The sequence below is a fragment of the Physella acuta genome, unplaced genomic scaffold (assembly GCF_028476545.2).
Source record: "Physella acuta isolate Inbredline_101_S28 unplaced genomic scaffold, ASM2847654v3 ptg001008l, whole genome shotgun sequence".
In the NCBI taxonomy this organism is placed as follows: domain Eukaryota; kingdom Metazoa; phylum Mollusca; class Gastropoda; family Physidae; genus Physella; species Physella acuta.
The window spans coordinates 2,088-28,661 of record NW_026732525.1 but is presented as its reverse complement, the minus strand read 5'-3'; the positions used below and the strand labels follow the sequence as shown (position 1 = coordinate 28,661).

At 35.6% G+C, this 26,574-nt stretch overlaps 1 protein-coding gene across 3 annotated transcripts in view; it reads right to left on the bottom strand.

Annotated features, from left to right (window-relative positions):
* Nucleotides 1-22,595, bottom strand: part of LOC131954521 (fibronectin type-III domain-containing protein 3A) — a 103,906-nt gene extending 81,311 nt beyond the window's left edge. The window contains exon 1 of one of the 3 annotated variants that reach the window (XM_059318255.1): nt 22,550-22,595. The gene's annotated coding sequence lies outside the window, so the exon portion shown is untranslated. Of the gene's footprint in view, nt 1-12,099; nt 12,167-13,644; nt 13,721-22,549 lie in introns of those variants that run through there. The other 2 variants (XM_059318254.1, XM_059318256.1) reach the window with 2 other exon arrangements.
* Between the last annotated feature and the right edge of the window lie 3,979 nt (nt 22,596-26,574).

Here is a 26,574-nt window from a genome sequence, read left to right as displayed (position 1 = left end):
TTTAAACATTTATCTCTTCGATCCAAACATACTCCACTCACACTGAGGTAACTACTAGCTTTCCCGGCGACTAATGATAACTCTCCTTTACACCCAACCACGAGGAAGGGGGAGAAGGGGAGTATCAAAAGCCAAGGTATTAAAGTACACACAGAGTCGATATTTAATAACGGAAAATACAACCCTACGATACACTTTCGCTGGCAAGATGGAATTTCAACAGTCAAAAACGACAGAAGACATGTCATAAATAAATAGATAAAAGTAGAGCACGTTAACATAAGTGGCAATGGGACAAGAAACAAGGGTGATTTTAAATATTTCATCTGTCTAGCAAATTGTCTTGTAAGTCCAAAGTCTAGAGTGAACTAAGGCTCAGGAAGTGAGGAAGCACATCTAGAAAGATTTGTCTTGCAAATTATCGTGTGACCCAAGTCTTGAGCGAATAAAAGACTATGGAAGCACATCCAGAAAGAAACACAGGCCGGGGGTCAACGGGCCGTATGTTTCAAAACACATAGTATATTTCATTATGCTGGAAGGAGAAACGATCATGAACATGTCTGACCCCTACTACCAAGCTATCACTCACGTATAACGTGACTTAACATTTTGAACTCTTTAAAGGTGCTTATCAGAATTCATATATATTTTTTTTCTAAACCAGGCCAAATGCGTGATCATAACCTTGACCCTAACAGCAATACGGGGATGTTAAATATCTCGATAAGTAATACATTCCCTGCCTCCTTGTTGTTTCTACAAGAACCCCAACGCAACGAATTACTGGGATGTTAAATATCTCGTTAAATAATACATCCACATTTGTTTTTTTTTTTTTACAAGTAAAAAACAAATGGTAGCTGCAGTGAGAAGTTAGCGAAAAGATAAAAAACAAATGGTAGGCCCCCACTTAATACAACGTATGGGTACATTTCTTGAACTATTTTAAAAACCGAAAAAACAAAACAACATAGAGTCAGCGACAAGGTGGGTCAGTGTAAATTGTATTGGCCGAGAGCCGCGTCATCCCGTAATGTTGTGAGTGAAATATTGAGGCTGACGCGAACTGGGTTGAAGCAAACAAGGCAGCCGGCCAAGTCGTCATGGGGGGAACAGAACATGTGAGAACTGATTGTATTTTAACAGGGGGCTAGTCGGGTTTAATCAGCTCATAAATGTAGAGATAAACATAATTAGGTAGGGGTGATGGGGGGGGGGGGGGGGGGTGGGAAGAGGGAGTGGGGGGCTTAATTAAGGATGGAGTGATGATACGGGAAGAGAAAGTATAGGTGTGAAAAGGGGGAAGAGGGGGAGTGGGGTTGTTTAGAAAGTATGGATAAGGAAAAACAAGGAGTATGCAAGAGGAGCTATGAGAAGGAGTGGGTTGTGATAAGGAATGGGGGTGGGGAGAGGGGCATGAAATGTGTGGCTGTGGTGTGCCAGAGTAAAGAAAACACACTGATAGACGACGTTTCTAGACGCCCGATCCAGGGGGGAGGGGGGGGGGGGGTAGGTCAGCTGACATTGGCCCGAATCCTGGCCAGGCCGTCCGGTCGCAATATGTTGCTTCATCCTAAACAAGCGGGAATTTGATTATCCTATCAGCGATCGTCCGAATGTTTTTAACAGCTGGGGTAAATGCGCGAGGATGGGGAGAGGGGGGGGGGGGTAACGGGAGGACATCAGGCCAAACAAAATCAATAGTAGAACCACTACACGTTTTCATGTCCACATAACCACAGAGAAGTGTACAAGCCACCAATACACACACGTACAAACGTTACATCTGTTACGCTACTTGTTACCGGCAAAGCTTCCCTTTGATAAATGCCACGTACATCAAATGGTAATGTCAATCACGTTAACTATAATCCGATCGGTCACACTGACCTCAAGGGATTATCGAACACATAGAGAGAGTTCGGTTAAGGACACCTATCAACCAGGAAAATTCTAGATGTTTCTACAATAATAACATGGCGTAAACAATTTCAAAAGTTATTTTTTTCGAGTCCAGCTTAACAAGTAGTCGGGGTTAGTCATCAATTCGTGGTACCCTTCTAAAAGCCCTGCAAGTAGATCTAGTCACAGATTCTTGACAACCTTCTAAAAGCCCAGAAAGTAGAGCTAGTCACAGATTCTTGACAACCTTCTAAAAGCCCAGAAAGTAGATCTAGTCACAGATTCTTGACAACCTTCTAAAAGCCCAGAAAGTAGATCTAGTCACAGATTCTTGACAACCTTCTAAAAGCCCAGAAAGTAGATCTAGTCACAGATTCTTGACAACCTTCTAAAAGCCAAGAAAGTAGATCTAGTCACTGATTCTTGACAACCTTCTAAAAGCCCAGAAAGTAGATCTAGTCAGATTCTTGACAACCTTCTAAAAGCCAAGAAAGTAGATCTAGTCACAGATTCTTGACAACCTTCTAAAAGCCCAGAAAGTATAGTCAGATTCTTGACAACCTTCTAAAAGCCCAGCAAGTAGATCTAGTCACAGATTCTTGACAACCTTCTAAAAGCCCAGCAAGTAGATCTAGTCACAGATTTTTGACAACCTTCTAAAAGCCCAGCAAGTAGATCTAGTCACAGATTTTTGACAACCTTCTAAAAGCCCAGCAAGTAGATCTAGTCACAGATTCTTGACAACCTTCTTCAGCAAGTAGATCTAGTCACAGATTCTTGACAACCTTCTAAAAGCCCAGCAAGTAGATCTAGTCACAGATTCTTGACAACCTTCTTCAGCAAGTCGATCTAGTCACAGATTCTTAACAACCTTCTTCAGCAAGTAGATCTAAAAGCCCAGCAAGTAGATCTAGTCACAGATTCTTGACAACCTAAAAGCCCAGCAAGTAGATCTTGTCAGATTTCCGTAACACTTCTAAAAACCCAGCAAGTAGTAGCGCATCTAGTCCGGGTGAGGGGGTGGGGGTGTTTAAACTCCAGAGGAGGTGGGCGGAAAACGGTTAAAGTATATATCCACTTTATAGATTTTTTTTCTTATTCGTCCGTGGAGGCGGTGAACGTGCTCCGGGGAAGGGGAGGAGGGGTAGTGCCCATCCGGAGAAATGCCTGAATGAAACACTCGTGGACACTAGTCGCATATTCCCGGTACCCTTCTAAAACTTGCTCCATAAAAGTCTCTCAATGGGCGGCCTGAGAAATTCGAGCGCGGCGGATTAATTGTCATCATTAATTAATGACCATCGATCGGTGTACACACCTCCGGTGTGGGTGCGTGGGGACCCGGGGGGGGGGGGGGGGTCAGCTCTGATACGCCGCGTGATGGCGGCGGCTGGTGTAACCACCGCAACCCCACTTGTCGCGGTGTGAAGCGGATGTTTCGCAATACAAAATGGAAAGGTCAGGACATATCTTCAGCTCTGGAGTACCGAGGAGGGCGCGGATACTTGAAATATTTACGCTACGGTCGGGTCAGAAGGTGACCCGTGGTACACAACTCAAACGTACCTGGTTAAGACCGGGGAAAGGTCAGGTCAGGTATTGAAAGAATTCAAACTTACCTAATGACCGGCCATTTTTTTTCTTCTTTCTTTCCGTGAAAAATGCCGGGTAGGGATCGGAGAAACTTGTTGATCTACGTCTGACAGGTCAAAGTTCAGTCAGCTGTCCACCCCCTCCCTCCCCCTCACACCCAGACTATCACATGTTTCTCAACATGACCAAAGTTCATCTGGTGCTTTATAAAACTATCGATACAGTATCGTGCCGAGGTGATGGTCGATTGGTATGACTGCCAGAGTGAAGATTAGGGCAAGGGACTGGGTTAGGGTTAGGGTTTGAGCCAAGAGTGACATAAGAACATGAAATACGTCACGCCAAAGTTAAAAAAAACCCCACACACACACACCATCGCTCAACAAAAAAAAATCAAAACTTTAAAAAACATGGTCTAAATATATTATTTTCAATATATTCTGCTACCAACGCTTTTATTTATACTATTTTATCTAAAGAAAGTGAATGGTTATTTTTTGCTTTAGTGAAATTAACGGGCGTTTACTAGTTTTTTCTCTAGTTTTTAATAGGCCTACTTAGATACTGAAAAGATATTAAGTCGATATTAAGTTTAAAAAAACCAATTAGTACTGTATTCTTATTTCGTTCACTTCAATTAAACCGACACCCCCGACGACGACTATATATATATTTTAACACTAAGCGGCAATCATCTACCCCTTAGTACATCACAGGGGCGGTCCTTAGGTTTGAACAGATCGATGTATATAGATCATCAACTGGTCGAGTATAGCTTCTACCTGGCCTTTCTATCTACCCTTTAGCTAATATACAAGCTAATTGTTTAAATTAATTTTTTTAATAATGTTAGATATAATTATATCGAAAACTAGATATTCTTGCATTGTCATCGGAAACGAATTCGTCGGAAAAGATAGGACCGCGAACCCCGACGCATACATTGTGACCAAAGAAGAAACGTTTTATCTTATATCTAGCTTGTTGGTGAATCAAGAATTCTTAAGTAACACCCTTGTTTATTTTAACTAATTGCCGAAGGAGCTACAGTTTCAGTGAGGCTGTTGATCGACAACTCGCGCCTAATTAATATGATACACGAAAGGAATAAATAACGTTAGTGGGGGGGCTTGCGGGGGTCAGTCAAATAAGAAAGCCCAGCTCAGCGGTTAGACTGCTAACTTAGTCTTAATTAATACAATAAGAAAAACAGGGCGTGTCCCAAAAGTCATGGGCGGGGTGGGTCACGTGGGGCTAGGACAAAAATAAAGTCAGCGTGATTGGACTGCTGATTGGTAATCTATGCTTAATTAATTACAATACAAGGAGTTGCTGACTTTTCACGACAGCGTGATTTGTTTGTTTTGTGAGGCGGGGGGGGGGGGGGTTAAGATGGAGGGCACGGTGTCTAGACTAAGATGGAGCGGGAGGGAAGGGGCACGGTGGCTACTCTAAGATTGAGGGAAGGGGGTTTAAGGTAGAGAGCGCAGTGGGGAGGGGGGTATAAATAAGGGGGAGGGGGCGGTAGAAGCACAGCAGCTTAGCTGAACAAGAAACAGAATGCTCGCGTGTCACGCTAACATTTTTTGTGCAGAAAAGTACAGTTCCCCTTTCAGGCAGATGAAGTAGAGTTTACCATGTTTCTTGACCTCAGTATTTGAAAGTTTAACATTTTTGTGAAGCCAGGAGGGGCTGGGGGGGGGGGGGGGGGGGGGTAATGTCCCGATCCCAAGTACCACGAGAGTGCAGAAAACAGCTTTATAAATTACTAAACCAACACCGAGAAACTTAAGATTGACCACAATGACAGATCAGCTTCAAAACGAAACACCAACATCACTTGGTCAACACAGCCAATAAACACAGACTGACCAGCACGACCTATGCATTAACTCGGTCTAGCCCAGCCGTTACAAATACACAAACAACTGCTTAATTTATCCCCGTATAAATCTCTATACTAATCCATAAACACTGGTACATTCATGGCTGAAGAGGATAGGTCTAAGCTATCACCACAGCGGGCTACGTGTTTACATTCTGTCTACCAGAATGTAGACCCACCGAGATTATGACACAAAAACTGCTGTGATTTACACGAGGTAACATTTGTTATCACAACACAAAGTGCCTGTATGATACACGGGTTGGACAATAGACAAAGTTATTCCCCAGGAACTGATCATTGTCAGGCTCACCCCGGGAGGTGAATCATGGTATGTTGTTCTGATATGGAGGTGCTCACTGGGGTAGATCTGATAGGGGGTAGGGAGACTTATGGCCATCATCACACAGAGACGATGTAGGCCAACATGATAGATACAGACTCATGGCCAATATCACACAGTTGTTGAGAAACTCTCGGCCAACATCACGCTGATGTAGAGAAATTCATGGCCAACTTCATAAAGATGTATACAAACTCAAGGCCAACATCACACAGAATGTAGAGAAATTCATGGCCAACATCACACTGATGTAGAGAAATTCATGGCCAATATCACACAGTTGTTGAGAAACTCTCGGCCAACATCACGCTGATGTAGAGAAATTCATGACCAACTTCACACTGATGTAGAGAAATTCATGGCCAACTTCATAAAGATGTATATAAACTCATGGCCAACATCACACAGAATGTAGAGAAATTCATAGCCAACTTCACACTGATGTAGAGAAATTCATGGCCAAGATCACACATAATGTAGAGAAATGCATGGCCAACATCACTTAGATGTAGAGAAATTCATAGCCAACATCACACAGAATGTAGAGAAATTCATAGCCAACTTGACACAGAATGTAGAGAAATTTAAGGCCAACTTCACACAGAATGTAGAGAAATTCATAGCCAACTTGACACAGAATGTAGAGAAATTTAAGGCCAACTTCACACATATGTAGTGAAATTCATGTCAATTTCACACAGAATGTAGAGATTCATGGCCAACTTCACATTGATGTAGAGAAATTCATGGCCAACTTCACAGAGATGAAGTGAAATTCATGTCAAATTTCACACAGGATGTAGAGAAATTCATAGCCAACTTCACACATAGAGAAATTCATGGCCTACTCCACACTGATGTAGAATTATTCATGGCCAACTTCATAAAGATGTAGAGAAACTCACTGCCAACATCACACAGATGTAGATAGAACCACGGCCAGCTTCACTAACAGATGTAGAGAAACTTACCGGCCAACATAAACACAGATGTAGAGAAACTCCCAATGATAAAAAACTCAACTTTCTTTTGTGATTCACACAAATAACAAACCCTCACAACTGTTGGATATTTATAGCATCTCATCATGCAGAACTATACCAGCAGTATAATATGTTATGCAATTGTTCAGAGTCGTTTGTTATGTTGCAACATTCTTGGCGGATACTAAAAATAGATACCATGTCCTGACCAAAATTAAGAGATTATGTCAGGGTGAAGTCATCACAGACAGACATACAACACCACGTGTACACGTACAACATTAGCGCACACAGACTTCATCAAGCTAGTCAGCACAAGCAATTACAATTAGTATAATGATGGGCGTCATGTACTGGGTTACTAAAACTCAAAACAGTTTTAGTATTGATACACCCACAGACAACTTTTTTAGGGATACACCCCCAGAATAGTTATTTAGATGATACACCCCTAGTAATTTTCAGTGAATACACCCTCAGACAAATTTTCAAGGGAAACACCAGAACAGTTATTTAGTAATGTTTTAGTTGAGACACCCCCAGCTACTTTCCAAGAGATACACCCCCAGAATAGTTATTTAGTTGATACACCCCTTGTCATGTTTCAGTTGATACACCCCTAGTAATGTTTCAGTGGATACACCCCCAGACTTTTCAAAGGATACACCCCCAGAACAGTTATACCTACTATTGATGCACCTCCAAAGTTTTTATCTAAATTGAACTTTCTCCACAGACACCCCTAGACAGTATTTTCTGTGGAGGCTCCAAAGTATTTTTGTTGACCTGCATTTGTACTAATAATAATAAGATCATTTTGGTTTTCTTTCCAAGAGAGCACCTACAGTACAGATCAAATCATTGGATAAAACATAAGCAGATAGGACTTATCCATAAAGAACACACTAAGGCAGATAGGACTCATCCATAAAGAACACACTAAGGCAGACAGTACTCATCCATAAAGAACACACTAAGGCAGACAGTACTCATCCATAAAGAACACACTAAATCAGCCAGAACTCATCAATAAAAAACACAATATTAATAAGGAGACAGGACTTATCAATAAAGAACATACTAAGGCAGACAAGACTCAACCATAAAAAACAGACAATGCAGCTTAAAACTAATAAAAAATATACTGCACAGCATTGTTTATTTATATTACTGGAAACTTAATTATATGAAAAGTAATTAAATTTTACAAGATCGTTATCATTAGGTCAAGCAACGTGAAGAAAAAGTTTTAAAAAACAATTTGAGGTTAATTATATTTTCTTATTATTAAAGACTTTAATAAGGACAGACTGGGATGGATTTATCCATCAATATATTTAAAAAATAATCGTGTTGGGATCGCAAGAATAAGTAAAAACAATTTAAAGCATATATAAATCAATCATTCAATGAATTCTTCAATGGTATCCCATGGTATCCCATGGTTTTATCCAAAGGTTTCAAAGTATTCTACGGTTTTATCCAAAGGTTTCATAGTATTCTATGGTTTTATCCAAAGGTTTCATAGTTTTCTATGGTTTTATTCAAAGGTTTCATAGTATTCTATGGTTTTACTTTATTCAAAGGTTTCATAGTATTCTATGGTTTTATCCAAAGGTTTCATAGTATTCTATGGTTTTATTCAAAGGTTTCATAGTATTCTATGTTTTTATCCAAAGGTTTCATAGTATTCTATGGTTTCATCCAAAGGTTTCATAGTATTCTATGGTTTAATCCAAAAGTTTTATAGTATTCTATGGTTTTATTCAAAGGTTTCATAGTATTCTATGTTTTTATCCAAAGGTTTCATAGTATTCTATGGTTTCATCCAAAGGTTTCATAGTATTCTATGGTTTAATCCAAAAGTTTTATAGTATTCTATGGTTTTATTCAAAGGTTTCATAGTATTCTATAGTTTTATTTATTCAAAGGTTTCATAGTATTCTATAGTTTTATTTATTCAAAGGTTTCATAGTATTCTATGGTTTTATTTATTCAAAGGTTTCATAGTATTCTATAGTTTTATTTATTCAAAGGTTGGATAGTATCCCAAGGTTTATAATTAACCCAAGAATTTACAGTATTTATTATTTCAAAGTATAACTCACTATTACTTTACTTCACATACAAAAAAACTATAAATTTAATAAATTTACTAACTCCACGTTAAAAGATGTAACATGTGAAGGGACTCAACTCCTTCGTTACAACCATTGTCTGTCATCCCTTGAACATGTCAACCCCTAGTGCCCTAGCAGTCGTGATCTGTTTTTAGACTGGAATTATTGATTCTCCAGAAAATGAAGAAGAAAAAAAAAACTAAAAAGCAAGCCCAGCTACCCAATCTGGGTAAAAGTTGTGGCCAAGCCATTTAATGGGGCTGTTAAACACAAATATGGCAGGAGAGTTATCTTCCCCTGTCTAGTGAATGGGAGACTGGCAGAGAGGGGGAGAAGAGGAGGGGGGGGGGGGTGATTTATGTGATGTAACTGATATAGGGAGATGTCAAGAGAACAAAGGTTGAGATACACACTTTGATATTTCTACTGGAGTGAGACCCATTAATGTGAATAATTAGCCACCAGACAAAAACATATGAATTATTGAATTCACTGAAATTTATTTAACTGACTGAAACTAGGCGGAGGTACGGACTTTATACCAAAACAGGCTAGAAATCAATATGGCAGTAATCTAATATTAGTAGTTAATTTATATTTTAGATTAATTATCAAAGACGGGAAAACATTTTTAGTACAGGAATAGTGGAAGTGGGGGAGGGTTTAGATTTTATGCACTGTGTGAACTAATAAAGACAGCACACCAAATGTGTGAATAGTCAACCCAACATAAAGATGAATGTGGACTGCTGGAGAAGAATTAAAAGGCAGACAGAAAAAAAATGTGCCAATAGACAAAAAAAATATTTTGTTGAGGTCTGTTGTGCTTGATAACCAGAAAGTTATAGTGTGTGAATAGGCGAATCAACATTCATCAGACTCAAAACTGCTGTAATTGTGTGTGAATAGACTAATTAACAATTAGCTGACTCGAAAATGTTGAGTTTGTAGCAAAAAAAAAAAAAAAAAAAACTGTGTGAATAGACAAACCAACATTTAAGTGACACAAAACTGTTGAGCTTGTAGCCAAAAAAAAAAACCAAGTGTGTGAATAGACAAGCCACGATTCAGCCGACTATTGCACTTCATAGCCAGATAGGATATAGACAATGTGACTGGAGTGAAGCATGTAGGTCTAAAAAATGATGAGTGTGTCAGAAACCTTCAAGTGCTTCATAACAAAGTAAGACAATGTCAGACCTTAACCTACATAGCATACAATTAAAAACTGAAACAAAATATCTGCTAATTATAATCGGTATAATGATGGTCATTGATTACTATATTTCTAGACTAGAAAAGAGTTTTTCTGTTGATGCACCTACAAATTATCTTCTATGAGAAATGGACCTCTCACAAAAGCTAAAGTAAATATTCAAAATTTTAAAAATATATTTTTGAACATACACACTAAAAAAAACAACAACAGAACACTCATTGAACTACAACAGGACACATTTTTATGGACACTAAAAAGTTCATTCATCAAACATCAACAAAGCCAGAAACAACATTGAGTGAATTACCATATCCCAACCCCAAACTACACAATTCCTGATTCAATGTTGCAAACCTTTCAAGAAACAACATCCACATTGAGTGATTTAGCCTTGCTCACCCCAAACTACACAATTCCTGATTCAAAATATCAAACTAATCCAGAAACAACAGACACATTGAGTGGATTCAAGCTTACCCCCACCTACACAATTTCTGATACAAAATATTAAACTATAGCCAGAAATAAACACATTGCTTTTTCTCTCTCTCTCTCTCTCTCCCCCCCCCCCCCTCCCCTCCCCCACACACCTACACAACTCCTGCTAAAAAATATCAAACTAATCCAGAAACAACAGACACATTGAGTGATTTAGCCTAGCTCACCCCCAAACTACACAATTCCTGATGCAAAATATCAAATAATCCAGAAATAAACATGTTGCTTACTCTCTCTCTCTCTTTCCCCTTCCCCCATAACACACACACACCTACACAATTCCTGATAAAAAATATCAAACTAATCCAGAAACAACAGACACATTGAGTGATTTAGCCTTGCTCACCCCCAAACTACACAATTCCTGCTAAAAAATATTAAACTAATCCAGAAACAACAGACACATTGAGTGATTTAGCCTAGCTCACCCCCACCTACACAATTCCTGCCCGATGTCTTTTTCCCCTCCCCGGTATTGATTCTCTAAAACTGAACTGCCTTCACGGCCGGAACATGCCCTCTAGAATTACCATTCCACAGGAATAAACAGTTACAATCAATAGCAGCAGGAATAAATTTCTCACAAACACATATCCCTACACTGCTAATCACAGCAGAATTAAGCTAATAAATGAAATTTTTATTTTTTATTTTGCAACAAACAAAAAAACTATCAGAAAAACAATGTATATATTTGCTGTAAAAAGTCTATTTCGGATAAATAAGATGAATCTATTTTAGTAACAACTAAAAGAATTTTCAGTTTGAGAATAGAATTCACCATCAAGCCCCAAAGCAGTGTTAGGTTATATAAAGCTCAAACAGTGTACAATATAATGTACTTTGACAAACATAGAACTGACAATCACTAACTTTGAATGTTGCGCCCAGTTAAGTGAACTCAAATGAGTAGATGTATCTGGTTACTGTAATTTACATACTTTAACCAATGTATGTATTCTATCTACATCACAGCCAGCATCTCCCATTTTAAAGTATAATTATCAACTGATACAACTGATATGTAACTATTTAAAAAAAAAAACTATCTTGATATACATCTGCCTCTATATGTAAAAGTATCTAATTAGTTGTTTTTTTTTTAAAATAAAAAAACTATAATTAAGCCAGAATATGTAACTATTTAACAAACTAAAATCTCATGCCTCAGTATGTGTAACTAATTAAAACATCCATGGATCAATACGTATAGGTCTAAATAATTCAAATAATAAAATCAGCCAACTACCACACCTGTACAAAAATATGTTGTAGATCTATGAAGAATTGAATAATATATGAAACAAGCCAAGCCTTTATAAATGAAACATTAACACAGATTTAAAAACACACCTAACCTCAACACTTGTTGCTATCATACATGCATAAAACATTTCTCAACAAAACAAGATAGTAGAAAATTATCTACCCCAAATAAAGCAATCATCATGAGGTATGAAATAAAACAGAACATCTACACAGCAATAATAAATAAAGCGTAGTCTAAAGATAATTCTCCATTGAATTAACAAACTACACATTCCAGTTCTTACATTAACTTAAAAGCTCCTCCACAATGAAGAGTCACAACATTTCCAAACTACGACATAACAATTTTTCTCTTTCAATATCAAGAACACGATCCGAAACGAACAGCAATCAATGCTAGCAGGGCTATGTAAGATGACAAATGATCATGTCAGACAGCGGCTGAGCGTAAAGCCATTTTTCACCTCTATGAATGAAGAAAAACCTATTTTCTCCTGGTAATTTTAACAGCCCTGGCAAGCACAACTTGTCAACACTGACACTCTGGTGTGCTGGTTAAAAAAGCTGATGACACTAAGACAGATGATCATGATGCCCGTTTTTTCTATAAATAATTCATTCAGCTCACACCACATGCTTCAGATAGTCCGGGCTGGACATTACATGACTTTATGAACGGTACAGCTTATACATGACTTTATGACCAGCACAGCTTATATGAGTTTGTGAACAGCACAGCTTATATATGACTTGGTAAACAGCACAGCTTATATATGACTTTATGAATATCAGAGCTTATTAATAATTATGAACAACACAGTTAATATATGACTTGAACAGTACAGCTTATATATGACTTGATGAATAGTACAGCTTATATATGACTTTATGAACAGCACAGCTTATACTTTATGAACAGCACAGCTTATACTTTATGAACAGTACAGCTTATATATAACTTTGTGAACAGGACAGCTTATACATCACTTTATGAACAACACAGCTTTTACATGACTTTGTGAACAGCATAGCTTATATATGACTTTATGAACAGCACAGCTTAATATATGTATAACTCCACAGAGGATTTGATAATATAAAGACATAAATATAAACAAGATATTTCATAATATTTTAGAATAAAAGAGCTTAAAATATTATGAATTCCAAATATGTTGAGCAAAGAGCTTAAAATATATATATATACAAAAAAAAGAACGGAGCAGCTTACAGTTTAAAAATATATAAAAGAGAAGAGCTTAAAAGTAAATAAGATATTCATTTCAAATTTTACTTTAAAAACTACAGACATACCATATGTTATGAAAACTACTGACATACCATATGTTATGAGAATAGAAGAGCTTAAAATGTAAATAAGATACTCAACTCAAATTTATGTACTTAAAAAACTGTACCAGTGTACACATACCATATGTTAGATGACCAGAGGAGATTTAAAATGCAAAAAAGATATTAAACTCACACTCTGCACTTAAAAAATTGTAGACATACCATATGTTAGATGAATAGAAGAGCTTAAAATGTAAATATGTCATTCAACTCACAATCTATGACATACTTATGAAAGAGCATACATTCCATATGTTTAGAAAACAGAAAAGCTTAATATTAAAGTAAACAAGACATGCCATATGGTTTGAAATGACGGTAGTTTAAACTTTAAGCTCATCAGACAATCCATATGTTTTGAAAAACAGGAACCTAAATTGAATGAGATAAGTCATAAACTGTAACTTATCAATATGTTACGAGAATTTAAAAAAAAATAAAACCTTGACGTAAAGTTTAAATAGATTAGTTATTACCTTCAACAGTAGTGCCTACAATCTCTGATCAAATAAATCCATCAGATTTAGTACCCAGACATGAATTTACACAGGAAAAAGAGGAGTTTATCCGACAATGTTGGCGTGAAATGGCTGACACTCCCTCACCTCTACAGCTTCCCTCTGCTGCGTTTATCCGGCCTCCCTAAATGGTACTCCCACACAGGGATGTGTGAGTGAGCGGTGGAGGCGGCCGGTGAATGAGGAGCAGCCGTGTGTGTGTGTGTGCTCCCGTGGATCAATACACCAAGGCACCAGACAATGTGTGGACAAACAAAGACTTGAGGCACCCTCTGACCAGTGCCACTCATTGATTCAATCTCTGCTGGCACACATACTACACCAGCAGTTTAAAATATTGTTACACACTACCTCTCTTCATCTTTTTCATACATACATTTAGTGAATTGAGTAGAAATGTTGGAAAATGTTTTTAAAACAGATGTGTTCAATATTTTTAATGGATTTTGAAAAGAACAATGTTAAAAGACAGTCATCTTTAGTAATGATCAATGTGTACTTTAAGAATGTCAGGAGGACTTATTGAAGACCTTTTAGTTGCAAGTATCTTCACCCTAGCCTAACTATAACCACAATGCTGACACTATCCTATACCCTACTCTAACCCAAACCCTAATTCTAACCCTATTATAACATAACAAATCTACCCATAAAAGACTGCTCAAACTGACAACATCATGAAAATTAAACATCTGGTCAAAGATGAAATCAAATGTGCCTGTATTGCAGCTGTTAAGTGAAGTGAAACTTAGACAGCTACTATAAGTTGATCAATAGAGAAATTAGCATTTTTTTTTTTTAGCTAGACAATAAAGAAAGAACTAAAGTAACGACTGCTGTATGAATTATTATGTGAGTTTCAAAAGTTTTATCTTTCACAAAGACGCACAACACAAACATGCACATCAAGGTAATTCAATTCTAAAAAAAAAATAAATAAACTAAATATTCAGTAACGTATATTAATATACATATTTTTTAAATTTCCTTAACTATGCAGATTAGGGCGGCTTCCCTGTGTCTTGGGCACAAAAAGGAAAAGAAGAAGATGCAAATTTGGGTGTTAAAGTTGCTATTAGTTCTAAGGAAAAGAATGGTTTAAGTCACAGTTTTATTTATTGTCAATTCTATCAATGTTAGAATAGCTAAAAACAAAACAAAGGCAACAAACATACATTTTTTTTTTCATAATGAAAAAATATAAGAAAAAGAAAGAAGAAATGAAAATAAAGCAATGTAGTACTTGCATGAAAAGATGAGGAAATGATCATGAATATTAAAATCCAATCTATTGGAACCCCTTCAACACCTGCCTCTGGACATAGAGCACATACATCACTGAATGATCCCCAGTAAGCCATGGCAAACATCAGCCCTGGCCATACATCAATAGGAGGCCAACACAGTCTACACCTGCCATCATTCACTCCTGCTGACTCAGTTGTTGGGAGACTTGCTGGCCACAGATTCTAGCATGGATATGTTGGACATATATGTATATGTGGCTAGCTGCTGACCATGTCTTAACATGCATATGTGGCTAGCTGCTGAACATGTCACAATATGTGGCTAGCTGTTGACTATGTCACAGATTCTAGCATGTATATGTGGCTAGCTGTTGACCCCGCCACAACGTGTATATCTCGCTAGCTGGTGACCATGTCTTAACATGCATATGTGGCTAGCTGTTGACCGTGTCACATGTGGCTAGCTGTTGCCCAATTTGCAGATAACATGTAAGGCTATATTGGACAACTCAAATTGTCACCAACACAAGCTAGCTTTCATGTCAGCCATTATAATATGGTTTACAGCTATTGGCTTCAATACCACATGTTGATTGCAGGAGTTTCTATTATAAATCACATCACATCAAAATATTTGACATGCTTCATTCAAAGATAACCTTTTTATTGCTATTACAAATCACCTCCACCCATAGACATTGATATTTATGTGAAATTATTTCCCCCCATTTTATTTAGGGGTCATCCATTTACGACATCCACGGTGGGGGGGGGGTGTTCCAAAATCTAAAAAATGTGTGGACGTCATAATTGCATGACCCCTTATTGTTACAATGTTCACACACACCTTCCCTAACATCAACTACAATGTTCACATTTGGCATTATCAAAAATAAAATTCAGATTTCAATATATGGTTAAGGTGACTCTATTACCATTTATTTCTTACTATCTGCAGTTAAAATATACTATTCATATGTTACCATTGTTTACTGAGTTATTATTCCTTTATTACTTTCTGCATTCATTCATTTGTTACTATCTGCGGTTAAAATTTACTCAAGTTGAGTAACTATTCATATGTTACTATTGTTTACAGAGTTATTATTCCTTTACTACTTTCTGCATGGTTAAAACGTACTGAATTTGAGTTGCTGTTTATTTGTTAATATCTCCAGTTAAAATCTACAGTCGTTATTAAGTTACCATTTTTGTTATTGGTTTCTGCCGAGTTAAAAAATGAACTCAGATATGTAAGAACTAAGAAGTGTACTGTGTATCAGACAGCCACTTCCGTGTCACTCATTACCTGAATCTGGGAATATGTACGGCATTGTGTTAAATTCCTACACCCCTTATATGATGCGACATGTAAATCCTATAAAGCCTTCACACAGACAAAAACTTTAAGTGACATATGGTGCCCATGGCACTTTAATAGACAGACTCTGCTTTAATGTAAAAAAATTCATTCGCTGGGAGATTTATCGTAATTTATTTCTTTGATGGATGTTATAAAGCATTCTAAATGATATAAGATGAATTATTTGAAAAATAATAATAATTGTATATCAATAAAAAAAAATTACAGGCACACAATAGGCCTTCTATTAACAGTCCTACTTTTTACTTATAGTGAGCCACTATTAACTAAAATATTTTTTATTTTTTTAATTAATTCAAATTGTACCCAGATCTTTAAGTATAATTTTGAATTGATTTGTTTACGAATTATTTTGGTTAAATATGGCCAAGAAACCTATAAGATGAAGGGAATGGATTCTTAGAAATAAGAATTTTTTAAGTAACGTTCGTTGTTTGAACCTGCCGGTCGATGGGGTAAGTGAAGCAGAAGTCACCTGTTTCTGTGACCTCTATATTTGAATTATAAGGTGGTCCTCACTATGCCCAGCCACCTTTACTTTTCCTAACATGAGTTAGGTACCTATTAGAACTGGGTGGATTCAGGGTCATTCTACTGACTTAAACTCAAGACTTTTGGGTAAGCAGTCCAGTGCTCTACTGCTAGGTGACGCCGTCCCATAGAATTTTTACTTGGTAACATTTTGTGCACTTACAGACACATAAATTATAATAAACAGATTATGATTTACCATACAAATTAGATTGAAATATGAATAACTAACAGCATCAGCACAGCCATACCTTGCAGAGGGCCAGCTGAACTATTTCATGTCTAAGTAGTTAATTTCAATTAGACAAACAGACAAACATGGGATAGTGATTTAACAGAAGAATTAAAATATCTTTATGGTCTATGCAGCTAAAATAAATAACGGACTAAAAAGAATTTTTTAAATGTAAACTGCTAAAGTAAAAAATAAATAAATAAAACTATGCTTTCACCTACATTTTAGACCATCTTTCATCATGTTTTTAAATTTTGTGTCTCAAGCAGGGGACACACTTAAATTATGCTAATAAGATGTCGTAACATATGAAAAAAATTAAACCAAGTGAGCCCTAAAACCCGCCCCTCCCCCTTCACATACACACTATAGGTTTTAAATGTTGGCTGTCCACCTTCAAAACTATAAGGTCAGGCAAAATGAAACCATCTATATGCTTCTAGAACAGCGTGTAACAAAAGGTTTTATTTTAAGGAAAAAAGTGGTGGTGGTGTACCAACTAGAGAATAATATTTCTGAGAAATGTACTACAAAATTAAAACAGGATTAACAATTTTGAAAAGAAATGAGCATTTTAAAAATTGTAACTACATTTTTAAAAAGTAATAAAATATTTAATTTTATAACTTGCAGTTTCTTGCTCAAGAGATGTATATGCTGTCCAACTAATTAAAAAAATGTACAACCTTACAAATAACATGCTCGTATTTATTTATAATTTAGCATAGGGAGGTGAAACTTTTTAATAAACTTTTACAAACAAAATAAACATCAAGAGAATGTAAAAACTAACATGATAACTATTTTTAAAACAAACTTGTTACGCTATCTGTTTTAGTTAATATATGTATAACTTCTAGAGACTTCTAGAAAGAGGAGGCTAAACTATGTGATAAAGTAAAAACTAAAATCCCAAAACATACAACTGTGTCATTGCTAGGCTGCTTTATTGACGCAGAAGAAATAAACAAATGTGTTATTTTACACAATAGGTCAATCTGTATGCTTTATTGGAGCAGAAGAAATGTGTAATTCAACAAAATATGTTCATCTATCAGACTGACAAAACAATAACAGCTAGCTTATATTATCCTGTTTTTTAACCCACCCAATATCAATTAATCAATACAGCTACCATGGAAGACAATTAATCAGCTTTGACGCTATATATATATATATATATATATATATATATATATATATATAAATATATATAGTTTGCTGCAAATTCCGATGGCTTAAAGTCATTGAACTTTGGAATATAGCCAGAAAACCTTTAAATGAAGTTATTGTTTCAATTCTCAGATCAGACAAACGGACAAACACAAAATGTACAGGATACAAATAAAGACACCTGCTAAGGTTATTGAATAACATAATAGGGGGCAGCACAATGCTATCCCACACTGAGGGTGTGTTCAACGGATCAGGTAAAATGTGTGTTGACAAGGGAACACTGAGAGCACACCCTGTGACAGCTGGGCTAGAACAAGCTGAAATATACAGCTCCATGAATCATTTTCACATCAGACAGGCGGTCCAGGTTTTCTCTTGGCATTTATGCCAGGTACAATTTGTCTATTTCCTCTTATGTAGTCTAAAGGCAGAAATTAAATGAAATCTGTATTAAGCTCAAGAGCATGACTGCACGTATGAGGAAATAAACAATTGTTATTACATCACCTGAATCAGGATTTCTTTCAGACATTTTCCTCAGGGGAGGGAGGGGGTGCCAGGGGGGGGAGGGGGACGACGACACTGATTTAAGTAAAAATTTTCTATACAGAAAGAAACTCTGATATGAATATATATATTTAGTACTGTTGTATGAGTGTAAAATATTGTCCTTGTATAGAAATTATTTTCCCTCACATTCCATCTGTTTAGCAGTAAGTTATGGACCTTATTTTTTGGGCCGTTATGAGAATGTGAATTTAATTTGCCTTTTAGCAGTGTTAGACATGCATTGGCTTAAAATAAATACAGGGAACATTGTGAAAGTCCTTGCATGTCTTAAGATTAAATATGATTTAGAAACATTTTCTAGAATCTGTAGAAATATTTATTTATCAATAATCCAGGACCTAAACTAAATCCTGAACACAAACCTAAAAATAATGATAAGACAAAACTAAAAAATAAACAAAACACAAAACTAAACTAGCATGAAGATTTAATATATGGTTAGGTCTGAACCCTACAGTAAAAATATAATCCACACTACATGAACTTTATTCAAGTATAATCCTTAATTTAGTTCGGAAATTAACTAAAATAAATCTCAAGCATTTTTCACTAACCCTACACATATCAGCAAAAATCACAAAAAGAGACAACTTGTGGTATAAATACCACAATAGACTACATACATACAATCACCCCATTTAACTAACAATATTATTTTTTAACAAGCTTTTTAATATAGTATTGTATAACATTTCATAGGCACCACACACTCATTATATAAATACTACTTACAAACACAGAACTGACAAAACAATAATTTTAATTTTAATCAATGCCATTTTAAATAAAGTAAAGCTTTCAAAATTAAGTAGCAAGCAGTCAGAAAATAAGCTTATGTTTCACTGAGAGACATAGTGACTGAGAGAATAGCTAAATTATAATATCTATCTGGGCTTACATCCACAATAGCGTTGTGTAAATTTTTACTGTAGCGAAGCTCAGGTATAAGCTAGTTTATGGATATATATATATATATATATATATATATATATATATATATATATATATATATAAATATAGGCCTATATATATATATATATATATATATATATATATATATATATATATATATATATATATATATATGAGTGTATAGGCCTACTGAAAATTTTAGGTATAAGCAAAAGACTATTTTATCATTATCAAAATAACCCATAACTTTCTTCATCTTTCATTTTTACCATTATTTAATCTTAGTTTATAAATAAAAGGCAAAATTTAACATTATATTTTTTACCGAATTCAAAAATTTTATTTGCAAAGGCATTTTATGGAATATTGTGCGTCTTGGGTTTACATTTAAAAAGATTACAAAATAATTGTAAAAAGTGGCTTACTAGAAATGTTCTGAGCTATTAACAAGTAGCTTAGTATTAATGTTTAAAAAACAAGAATGTGATTTAGAAATTCTTTATCCTTATCTTTGCTGCTACAGAAAAAGAAAATATGCTTCCTTAATCAATACTTTTTTTTATTGTATTTCAGATGTCTCAATGCAGTTAACTCCCCTCTCCAACAAAACACCCAATTAAATGCACCAAATGCTGCCACCTAGCCAACACTGAACAGATGTTCATTCAATCCAATCCAAAAAATTGTGGCTAATAAAAATCTAACACAACAATACTGTACAAGATTTATCAATGTTATGATGATTAAGAGGTCTGTGATTTATTGATATCAAGAAAATGTTAGTGGCCAGATTTTTTTCACCTTGTAAAGCAATTAAGAATAATAACATTGATTTGGCTACCTTACAGTTATACAAATTTATTTTTAAAAGGTTGCTAAATTTTTTTAAAATATTAATTTAAACTAAGACAGTATATTCCAATCTCTTGTCATATCTTAGAAAGTAGGGTTGTTTTTAGATAAACGCAAACCTATTGGTATAATTTTTAGAGATATCCACTCAAAGCATTGGCCAGCATAGTTAATTTCTTGTTTTAAATATTCATATAGCACATCTCATAAATAAGTTACGTTTTCAAACCTGACGGTCCATTGGGCGAGTGAAGTAGAGTTCACCTGTTTCATAAATAACAATACTTTAAATCTTGGATTTGAGGATAGGGATACTCAACAATAAATGAGACAGCATGGTCGAATTGTAATCTACACAAATACTAACCGGAAATTCTAAAATTTTATTCCGGGATCAAGTTTGTAGAACAAAGTCCAGCCAGCTCTGATGGGTTCCTGAATCACACTAGGGAAAGTATAGGCAGCTGAACACACTATCGTTTCATGTGCAGGTCACAGAAACAGATCAACTCATGCTCAATGGACTGTCAGGTTCAAAAAGTAACTGAACTACTTTACTAATCAATAATTAATAGTATTCTATTCTGCATATGACTTATGATACAGCTATAAATAATGGGGAATTAAAAAAAAATAAGTAAAAGCAGTTTCACATTGTAAAGTTACTATAAGTAGCTACAGAGAATATTTTCAAATAATCATGCATTGATATCATAATTATGCATATATTAGTCATAACATCAGTACAAGATTCCACATAAACAATAACAATTGACAACTTAAAATTACGAGACTTATTACAATGTTGGTAGGGAGTAACAAAGCAATTTCATGTGTGTGTGTATTGGTACCCTAATGGCCTAAATCTGGCCATAACAACTATTTCATCAGAATTAAACATAATGATACATACACAATACTAGGTCTACACCACAGCACTAACTTTAATGTGTAAAATTACTGAAAACTAGTATACTATACTAGACTTTATTGAGTCTATACCTATAGCTTCTATATTCAAGACTATAGGGCCCACATAAAAGTTTAATATAAGCCATTTTATAAGCCTAAATAACAGATATAGAATAGTCAATGGATAATTCATCTAATTTGGCTTAATGAAGGCCTAATTATAATCAACTGTTACATAATTATATATATTATATATCCTATATAATATACATAGGCCTATCTATACACACACACACACATATATAGGCCTATATATATATATATATATATCATATATATATATATATATATATATATCCTATATAAAAGCCTATAGGCCTATATATTGTATATATATTATAGTATAGGCCTATAGGCCTATAATTATATAGGCCTTTTTATTATTTTTATATAGATCTTTTAGATCTAGTAAAGTATAATAGCCATAGCCTATAGTTTAAAAATTGCAGGCTGACACTGTTAGTCTCTGAATCTATAGACTGGACTAGCTTAGCTAGATTTAGGTCTAGAAATCTAGATCTCTAGATCTAGATCTACCAGCTGTTGAAGTAGAGACGTAGTCTGCTGTTTTTTTTTTATTTTTGATAGCCTTCATCCTGCCAGACTGTTCAGTGCTTCTAGTGGCAACTTCTACTAGATCTATATAGATCTACATTGTCTGCTTAACAAAAGCAACGTATGGTATAGATATAATTAGATCTCGATAATTCGAGAAAACCTCCACGTTTTGCAATCGAAATATTCTAAACTAAATCTGCTGTTGTTCAACCCCAGTCAGAGTTGTGTTGACTTAGATTCTCTACATTTTTATTTTTATTCAACGCACCTGCAACCATAAATTCAGCATTTAACGCTTTATGCAAAATTTAAAAGTGGTAGAAATGTGTATATGATTGTCAAACTTTATTTCTGAACAACTGCAAATATAGTTTAGTCGTTTATATAAAATTATAAGACATAAAAACGAATATTTCATTTACATACCTTTCATTACTCCGCCATGATGAATATCTTGAAGAAGTGATTGTCGGGATACTATGATTGGATAAATTTATTAGTGATGACGTCGGCAAGGGGTTCCCTAGTAAAATGCATTTCCCGTGAGCAGCATGAATGAAGTTAAAACTTAAAACGCAACGGTAGAATAATTACTGTAGGGCCTTTAAATATGTGTGTGCTTTGATAGTATCAATAAAACAATATAGTCTACAGTATCTACCATTCCTATACCTTGTCCTTTATTTGCTAATTTATCTCTTCCTCATTTCTTTTTTTTTTCTAACTGGGCTACCGCAAACAATTGGGGCGAAAAGACGTTTTCATTCAGTTATATGATGATGATTTAATGTTAATTTTAAAGCAAAGAATGTTAAAAGTCATTGAAAAATAAAATGGAAAACGAAAATCGATAGTCTGCCCTGGTGCAAAAATGCTAATTCCAGCTTTGGGAAGAAAAGAAAAACACCCACACAAAGGGCTAATACCGCTGCTATAACGATAGATGAATAGATGCACAATTATTCACGAAACATAGAAAATGCTTTTTATTTAAGTTGTAGCGTTTATAAATATAAATTATATCATTATGAATAATTACTTTTGACCTATTTTTAAGTTTATTACAATCATTAGCCGGCCTCATCTTATATAGTTAAGGGCCTAAAATAAGTGACCGTAGTCTCTAGTTAAAAGACTTCTGAAGAGCTTTCACAAATTAAATATATTGTACCATATAATATAAGCATTAATAAAAACCATATATTTAAAACCACATACACATCATTCAATTACTGCTTCATTTTGAAAACATAATATTTTTTTGTCATTTTTAATTGATAGGAATTTTTAAAATCCTTATTTCAATAAGCATGTTATGTAATAACAAGTAGTGTGGCTTTTATAAAACTGCATTGCTGTTGCTACAAAATGGTCACAACATTGATCTAAATTAAAAATTGGCCCTTACACATTGCTTTACAAAGTTTCTTCCAGTCACCTCTTCAAGTGGGCACTGCACCCTCACTTCCGAATAAAATAGAATCTATAATACAAAATATCTATATATATAATTCTCTTCTTCGAGCCGTTAGAAAACAAGCTGCAAACGCTCTCCCTACCTCCCCACCCCTACATGGTTTTAGTGAGCTGTGTTCACTCTAAATGTTTACAAGCAGAGCCAACGATTTTAAACGTAGGGGGGGGGGGAGGAAGGGGGAGGGAAGGAAGGGGGGGTATGGTCCTTAACGAGCTACTTATAGTGTTTTAAAGAAATATTTTCAGTGTCAGCGTTGGTACTGTCGAATTCACAAATTATGAATTATTGAAAATTAGAAACAACTAAATAGCGGCGTATGTTATGCCGCGGGCCGGCTCGTATACTTTAACCAGTGTCCGCCCCTATCTCCTGAAATTAAACCTAAAACGTTGTTTTCAAGTTCATTTAGTTCAAATATTTCTACATTTTATTGACAAGATTATAACCTTGTTGTAGCCTATCGCTAGTTTACGGCATTTAGTGTAACCACGCGAATTGGTAAATATTTACTAGGTCGCGGAAATCTATTATTTTGTCACGTGACGAATGACGTTAATCGTGGGAGATCCGTTTTAAATTAGAAATATAAACAAACATAGTGACTCGTTGCGGTTGACTTGTAATGAAAATAAATAAACCAGTTATTTATAGCTAACCATGACCTTAAATATTCTAAATGCATGTTTTCTAAAATTAACTCTCGCGTCCGTATGGGTAAAAACGGATATACATTGCAAGCGGATTAAGAAGTTTGTTTACATTTTACGCCGTCCATAAATTAGCTTCACGGAGGTCTTATCTGTCTGCTAGTAGTAATAAATAGCTATATCTACATGTAGTAGCTGCTATTTAAACACTTGTTGCGAGAGGTAGAGTACTGAAGGGGCCCGATATGAATTTTAAGTGGTGTTTAGGCATACCTCATACAAAGAATGACACACATTCTGTTTTGTGGGAGGGGGCGGATAGAGAATCTTACAATAGCAAAAAAAAAAAATTAGATTTAAAAAAATGTATTTTACAACATTAAATATTTAATGTTGTTCATTTGCCTGTGTGTTGGTTGAAGAAACGTTGGATCTTGTCCAGATAAACACCGCCACTAATGCAAAAAAAAAAGAACTCTGGCGAAAAGTTAAGCCACACCACTTGTGTGACCTATTAAACAACTTATTCGCCGCAAGGGTTAGGGTTTGGATTGAGGTTGGGGTTATGGTTGGGTTTGGGGTACCATAATACAGACCTTTTCGTGTAGATGATGAAAGTTAAGTCCTAACTTCACCCTCTTTAATAAAACTTAAAAGTACAAGTTTCATACTCACTTTTTACAAAAAAATATTATGTATGGCGGGTGTTAACTTTTTGGTGGGGCTTATCTGGACAAGATCCTTGGAAAATCAAATGCATGGTTATAGTACATTGCTTTGTGTCACCTCTACCCTATATAATGTTACATAGCAACGATAATCTTTCTTTTTTAGCATTACTGGTTATATCAGTAACTTGTGCACGTCCCCTAACCCCCACATATGACCCTGGTAGAGAGGCTACACCCCTACTCCCACAGGAGGCGGGGTCTGACCGAAGGATAAAATACCAATTTAAAATTATTAATATATGTTAAAGTATTTGGACTCAAAACTTATGACAAAACAAACTTATGAACACCACCAACCTAGTGCTAAATAAACACAGCAACCCTTATTCCACCACCTATCTAGTGCTCAATAAACACAGCAACCCTTAGTCCACCGCCTATCTAGTGCTAAATAAACACAGCGCAACCCATAGTCCACCAACAACCTAGTGCTAAATAAACACAGCAACCCTTATTCCACCACCTATCTAGTGCTAAATAAACACAGCAACCCTTATTCCACCACCTATCTAGTGCTAAATAAACACAGCAACCCTTATTCCACCACCTATCTAGTGCTAAATTAACACAGCAACCCTTAGTCCACCACCTATCTAGTGCTAAATTAACACAGCAACCTTACTACCACCTCTGATCTAGTGCAATATAAAAACATTAACCCAAAAGACCAGTATCATCGACTAGCTCCAAGGCTTTAAGATAGAACACACGAACGGCAACTCTTCCTTATCTTCACCAACCAACAACACACAACAAGTTTTCCCACACACTAAGTGACGCTTCACCCTACAAAAATCAAAACAAAAAGGAAGCATCGTGTTTTTTGTCAAGTGGATTCCGTGCATTGTTTTTTAGAAGTTCAGCCCTCTCCACAGCAGACGGAAAAATAATTACCAGTTTTTATTTTACTCTACAGAGCGAACAGCCCAAAAACGTTACATAACTGTGGTTGGAAATACCCAAGATAGCATAAAAATAAGATTTTTAAAAAAAAATTACGTTTAAAAATTGTTTTTTTTTAAATTTACGTTAAAAATTAGATTTAAAAAATTACGTCAGAAATTGTTTTTTTTTTTTCGCAACGCATGTAAACCACTGTATTCGAAACAATAAATAATTAAAATAAACACTTATGTAGAAACTTTACAAATTAATGAAGGTGTTTTAGTAAATAGATAACGCTATTTGTAACGTTTGAGCTAGGATTATGCCAGAGGCGTAGCGATGGGGGGGGGGTACATATGTCCCCGGGCGCCGACCTTAGGGGGCGCCAAAATGGGTTGTAAAAACAAATTAAAATGTTATTTTAGCTGCATTTTTGCATTATAAATAGTTTAAGGGGGAAGGGTGGGGGGGGGGGGGGGGGGGGGAGGGTGCAAATCGAAAGTTTGAGGGGGGGGGGAGAAATGGAAAGTTTGAGGGGGGGGGGTGCAAATTGAAAATTTGCTCTCAAGGGGGCGCCAAATTTGAAAGTTTGTCCCCGGGCGCCGGGAAGTGTCGCTACGCCTCTGGTTTATGCTTAGATTTGGCTTTAAACATAAAGGGCGGAGGAGGGCTATCAGTATCTGTGCTATTTATATCCAGAGTTTCTTTCAG